Here is a 7,172-nt window from a genome sequence, read left to right as displayed (position 1 = left end):
ATGATACAAAACGAGACTGGGTACAAAAAGGGACAGTCTCACAAAAAGGAGAGGTACAACCCCTCAGAAACCCCAAAACCAGAAGAAGCCAGAATCTGCTGCAAAGTGTGGGTCTCAAGGCTCCTGCTGTGCGACGTCACATCGCGCTGCGTCTACTTGTCACCTGTATCCCCATAAAACGGGGTCAGTACTCTTGCGAGCTGGTGAGACAAACCATCCATGCATTATCATTTTTAAGGAAAACCAGAAAGTAAGCAACATGCTACAAGTGTGCTAAATACCGGACTGAAACTAATCATGATGGAACAGTTAGAAACATTTAAATAAAGGTATAAGTGCGTGTCAGGTAGGTGCACGTGTGTTATCGTCGCAAAATTTCCCCCCGCCTTCCCTTCCTCGCGGAAGAGAGAGAGGGAAACGCTTTCGCGCTTCAAACTTGACCGGATTTTGGAAATTGTTTTGAAATACTCGCCTCCGTTTTGAAAATTGTGGGAAAATCCATGGGATGGGGCTCGACCTGTCGGTACGAGGTTCGACCGTTCCTGCCGCCTTTAACAGGGGTAATCGAACCAAGGACCAAAACTATGCTTGACTTAGCAAAATTATCAAAGTTATGTTCTATCCTAAATGCACAGAGAATTCAGGCATGTGCTATGAGATTTTGGAAAATGTAAGTTGGAAAACATGATGTATGCTTGGAAAATATTTGGAGTTGAAAGCTATTTCTCAAGAAAAAGGTGAAAGTCAATTTCTCAGGAAACTCAGGTGAAAAAGGGTTTTTGAAATCACGAGAAAGCTCATAAAGATGTGGGAAAATCATGAATAGTTGAAAATCCTGGGAAAATAGAAGTGATTCTTGAGAAAAAGGTGAACATTTGAAAAGGGAAACACTTCTCAGGAAAACTTGGACTTTGAGAATTTTCTTAGGGAAATGATGGAAACTTGATAGGAAAACTCATTTGAGAAGAAAAACTGAACTTGGGAAATTGAAATCCTGGGAATCTTACCCTTAAAACCCTTGAAAATTGATTTTTGATTCTTGAGAAAGATGGGAAAACTCTTTTTGAAAATCTTAAGAAAATAATATTTTCCAGGGAAAATCGAGGGAAACTTTGATCTTGGAAATCCAACTTAGAGGTTTCCTGAGAGGCTGGTTTCCATGGAAAACTGTGAAAACTTAACTTGAGAAAACTGATTTTGGAAAATCCTCAGAGTTTCTTGAGAAATCGATTTCTTTGAGAATGAAGTTTTCTTAAGAAAATCATGGGAAAACCACTGATTTCATGATGCAAATGATATGAGTGAATGAATGCATTTTGAAAGATTTTCTAAGAAATTTGTTGGAAAATGTGCATTAAGTTAAAATAAATCCTTCACATATTCTGACTGTGGCCATGAATATGTTTAGAGTTTAATTGATTTAATGAACAATATTTTGAAAATATTAGAAATATGATGTGCATTTTAAGATAGCGTAAGAGTGTAGGCTCAATGTGACTAGTAGAAAGATGATGGATCTGGGTCTCGTCCATATTCCGACTAGGGCCGTAAATATGGATTCCACCGAGTTCATCAACTCCCTAAGAGTTGGTGCACGTGCCATTCATGTACATCCATAGTTCTTTTGAAATAAAATGCATGGATCATATAAGCAGGATATTGCATAAGTTTAAACTATATGCTATGCATCCTAGTCTAAGCAGGAAATTAAAATCTTATTCCAAAATTTACATTGTTACATCACTAAATAAATGAAATAAATGGAAATTGCAGACTTCAGCTCTTTCTTTTGAATGTCCCTGCCAAACTTGAAATAAGGTTAGCTCAAATGTGTGGGTTTTTCCAAGATTTTCCAATAATATTATGAAATTATTGGATTTAATTAGATATAAACCCTATTCTCATGCTTCCTTGATATTTGAAATGATGAAAATGCAAGAAATTCAGTAGAAAATAGTTTGAAATTCGGAATTGGGGTCAAAATGACCAAAATACCCCTAATATTAAAGTTATAACTTTAAAATCAGGGTTTTTTGAAGGAAAACTTGGTAAAAATTGAGATTTTGAAATTCAAATTGAATCAAATGATGATGAAATGCATAATGAGATATGATGACATGCTGCTAAACACATTAGGACTGTAAAATCAGAATTTGACATTTTGCAATTTATCCAAAATAACGAATTTCGCTTGTTTTTCGCTTGGATCCGGGTCCTGCGGGACCCTGTTTTGATATTATGGCTAATCCGAACCTCAAATGGATTCCAAATTACACCAAATTCGGTATGAAGCATTTAGTTACTCTGATAAACAGCCTCGAATGCTAAAAATCACGAAATGATATGATTTAAATGCTAAAATTTAAAGGAAATCCTAAAATGGTGGATTTTGCCTATGGATCCGAACCAAATGCAATGCTTAATATGATAATGCAAAATTTACACCATGAAAACTTCTGATATTTTGCAGACTGTTAAAGGACCCGAAATGGAACATTTTTAGTTTTTACAGCCTCGGGATTTGAGCCATGGTGAGTTCAATAACAGAGATTTAGTTCTGACAGAGGTAAAAATCACCCTAATCTGATGTAAAATGCCAACAAAATAGAAAACAGCCATGGAAATTTATGATATTAATCAGAGCTATGCACGACACCTACATAGACAACTTTCATGTTCATGACTTTGGCATTTGAATCACAGAAACATAGATAAAAATATAACTTTGTGCTCCTAAATTGACAGAACAGACAAATGTGACTAAATAGAGAACTGACAAGAAAAATCTAAAGCAGGTATCAACACTATTCTAAAAATCACAGTCTTTTAGATGAAAACAGAGGACACTATGTAAATAACTTTCAATTTTTACAGTTTTGGATTTGGAGCAATACACAAAGAGAACCCATCGACCTAAGTCGATCCAAATTCTCAGAGGCCCAAATTAGGCTCTGACATGTGTCCCGAACTCTCGTATTTTTGTCAGACATAATAAAAAATCAAAAAAATCTGAGAAACTCAGGTTAAAATTTAGACATTCTCCCGAGTTCCGAACATCTTTCGGATCGAAAATCGGATCTCCCATGAGGGAGATATCGATTTTACAAGTCGGCAAATGATTTTCAAAACGCATCCCGGGTAACAAAACCCGACTTCCCATTTTGAATGTTTACCATAGTAAACAAATTCAAATACCTCCGAATTTTTGGCACAGTTTTAGGGACACCTAAGGGCGAATTTAGTGATTTTTTTGGGATTTTTACTAAAAACTAAATGCATGAAATGACGTATGGACTGACTGACAAAAACAGAGAACTACTGAAAATGAACAGAATTGAAATAAATGCTAAATTAATCCTAATTAATTCATGAAACATGCTAAATTAATGAAATAAAATGCAAATTAAATCTAGCTAAATGCATGAATGCTAAAAATCATCAAGGAGGCATGATTGAATATTTTTATATATGTCGTTTCATAAGAATAGCTCAATCCATCCCTTGGATGAGCTCTTTCTTCAAACGACTCCCGAATCGAATTATGAAATCAAATCAAGAGAAAAAGGGGTGCACCTTGCTTCGTTAGGCAGCGTTGAAGCTCTTGAAAGGGACAGCTACCACGAGCTTCATTAGTCCTTCGCTTCGGGCTTCGAATGATTCACCAAGATCGATCCACCGTGCCTTCTTCATTGAGCCAAAGGGGGCGTGAATTCCAAAGTGCAAAAATCGGATTTTCAGGAAGGCTAGGTCGAATTTCCAAGTTCACAAGAGCTAAAAAAAATGGTCTCCCTATGCTGGGCGTGGAGCCTTGTTTTTATAGATTTTCTGAAAAAAAAATTTTGAATTTCAAACAGGCTCAATCTGAGCCCTCCATGTGGCACCATCTCAGAGGTGCTATTTTGATTTTTGAGAAAATAAAAAATGGGAATTTTGTGGGTGAGACACCTCAGCAGGATTTGAAATTTTTCAAAATTTGGTTTGCTTGATTTTCTCTGCAGGAAGCTCCCAGATGGCGCCACCTCAGAGGGTGCTCTCTTGGAGTTTGAAATTCAAACTTGCTTTTTGCAGGGAGTCCTCAGGTGGCGCCACCTCATGGTGGGCTATTTTATTTTAAATAAAATAAAAAAATAAAAATGAAGCCAAGTGGGAGCTCTGGAATGGCGCCACCTCAAAAGGTGATTTGAGGTGTAAAGCTGGAAACAATAGGAGCATGCCATGTGGCGCCATCTCTGGAGGTGCTTGACATGTGTCAGAAGGATAGGAGTGGAGGAAGCAGGCTGTGCCACCTCAGAGGAATTCAAATTCTACTTTTCTGCAGGAAGGGAGAGGCTGACATGTGGCATTTCCTCAGAGTGGCTCCTACGATGCCATGTGGCAGGAGAACATGAAGGGAGGAAGAAAAATGCGCCACCTCATAGGGGGGGTTTTCTACTTTTTCTGATGCAGGGAGGTCTGGACATGTGGCGGACAAGTGTCAGCTGTCTGGAGAGGCCTTCTCAAATGGCGCCACCTCAGAGGAGAATTTGAATTTCAAATGGAGGTTGGCCCTGGAGGAATGGAGGATGGACATGTAGCGCCACCTCAGGGTGGCTCCTACAATGCCATGTGGCAAGAGGGAGGAAAAGGAGGGAAAGGGACACGTGGCACCATCTCACACAAAATAAAAAAGGTGAAGTTCAGGATTTGTGCCACCTCAGCCTGGAGTTTGAATGTTTGAATATTTGAATTCTAGCTTTCTCTGAAGGAGGCAGAAAGTGACATGTGTCACTTGCTTTTTCTGAAGAAAGCAGAGGGAGACACGTGTCCCTTGCTTTTTCTGAGAAGAGCAGAGGGTGACATGTGTCACTTGCTTTTTCTGAGAAAAGTAGGGAGTGACATGTGTCTTCTACTTTTTCTAAAGGAAGCTGGAGATGACATGTGTCATCTACTTTTCTGAGAAAAATAGGAGGGAGACATGTGTCCTCTGCTTTTTCTGAAAGGAGCAGAGATTGACACGTGTCGCTTGCTTTTCCTGAGGAAAGGAGAGAGTGACAAGTGTCACTTGCAGGAGACATAATTCAAATGGTGCCACTTCAGGAGAGACAAGTTCTACTTTTTCTGAACAGGACAACACATGACATGTGGCATCTCATGGTGACCTTGGAATGACACATGGCACAGGGTGAAGATGGTAGACATTGACACGTGGCATAAAATGAAGAGGATGACTAATGACATATGGCGGCATCTTAAGGTGGCCCCACACTGACACGTGTCAAAGGATGGTAGAAGAGAGAAGGTGACATGTGGCGCCAACTCTAGGTGAACCCTATGCTGACACATGGCAGGTAAATGGGAGGAGAGAGAAAGGACAAGTGGCGCCAATCCAAGGGACAAGGCTCCTATATTTTTGGGTTTTTCAAAATTCAAATTTTCAAAAGAAAAGCCCGTGTGACACCACCTCAGTGTGGGTCCCACATTGCTTCTTTATTGAAATAAAGACAAGACAATAAGCCTCTTTTTGGAATTTTCATAAAATCTGGACTAATTGGTAAAACAGGAAATTTTGGAAAGAGTTGGCAGGGTGATTTTGTAAAAGAATGATGGTTGAAATAGCTGACAAAAGGGCAAAATTTGGGATAAGGTGGCTGAAATCCATATTGAAAACTATCCAGATCGTTTTCTTGAGGAAATATTTTGAAATTCGGAGTTCTGGGGGTAAAATGGGAAGAATTGATAATTTTGAAGACCCAGGGTTTTGAAATCAATTTTGAAAAGAGTTAAAATTTGAATCTGGATTGAAAATTTTGAAATCAAGAGTTTTGGACCTCGAAATGACATGCTGTGCAGTGCAGTGATATGAGATGCTCATGCAATGATATGCAATGTCATGTCTTATGCAATAGAATCTTGAACCAAGACTTAGAGATTCCTGTCTTCTGTCAGGAGTAAAATTTTGAACATCTGAGACAAAATAGAGAAATTTTGAGAGTTGCAGATGAAATTTAGACTTCTATAAGGTTCGGGCTCAAAAAATGACCATTTTGCCCTCCGATGATTTCAAAGGTTGAATGATGATGCTTGGTGGAAATGTCGGGGAGGTGAGTAAAAATTTGGGGTGTTTACAACGTGCCACAAAACTGTAAAACTACAAGTAAGTAACAGTGCAGTCACTAAAGTAACAAAGCAGAAACTGAACAACAGAAAGTAGCAGCTAAAGTAACAGAGTAGGAACTAACCAACAGAAAGTACCAACTGAACACAAGTACATACGATTCTGGAGTAACAACTACAGTAAGTCAGTCTGATTGGTTAGTCCTTATGTTTATCTTTTTACTTCCCTCGGGTACGCGAAGGAAAACCCTCAAGTTTTGTGAGTCATGCACCCGGCGTCTGTTATTCATTTTCTTATGTGGTAACCGGGGATGCTACAAAATGAGAAAACCACCTGCGGGCGACACGTAGCCAGAAGAAACCTTTCGCAGGGGTAAAGGATTGCAATCCGTACTACTGCAGTAGCAAAGGTCCCTTCAGAGGGCACCTTGACCTCCCTATCTCCGAGTGACTGGAGGTCAGAGGGCACATTGGCCCCTTAAAAGAACAAGTCGTAGTAACGACACATCACTCGGGGCTGTACCATTCACCCTCTCCCTGGGTGACCAAATTGTGAATGGGGCGCGGCAGGTTTATCTTATTTAGGCTCAAACTTCCAGTCGTACCTCCTCTCGATGTAGTCGTGCCTCGTGGTCCCCGCGGGGTACGCAAACGAGGACTTGGCCTGCCCATTCACGTGCTCAACCTCACACGGCCACCACGAGCACATCGCCTATGAAGACGATAATATACCATTTTATTTTATGCCTAGGGTGACACGAACATGTGAGCACATTCTCACCAACCCGGGCCATTGCCCGTAGACTCCAACCGAATCTCAGGACCTCAATAGGTCTAAAGTGTCAAACCCTACAATAATTCCAGTTCCTCTCCAAGTGTATGTCATGTCGAGTGTAAAACACGCCTCTGGTGCAGTGTATATCCGTCGATATACGAATGGAAGCCAAACAGGAAGGCACTCGACACCTAGGCCAGTGACATACGTGTCAGGACGTGCCAACTTGCACGTACGAAAAAGGACAACCCACACAGGTGTAATTTTGTCCAAAAACACATACTGTTATCATAACGCGGCAAAA

This window comes from Nuphar pumila, chromosome 6 (assembly GCF_984573655.1).
Source record: "Nuphar pumila chromosome 6, dmNupPumi1.hap1.1, whole genome shotgun sequence".
Lineage (NCBI taxonomy): Eukaryota > Viridiplantae > Streptophyta > Magnoliopsida > Nymphaeales > Nymphaeaceae > Nuphar > Nuphar pumila.
This window is presented reverse-complemented; position numbering follows the sequence as displayed.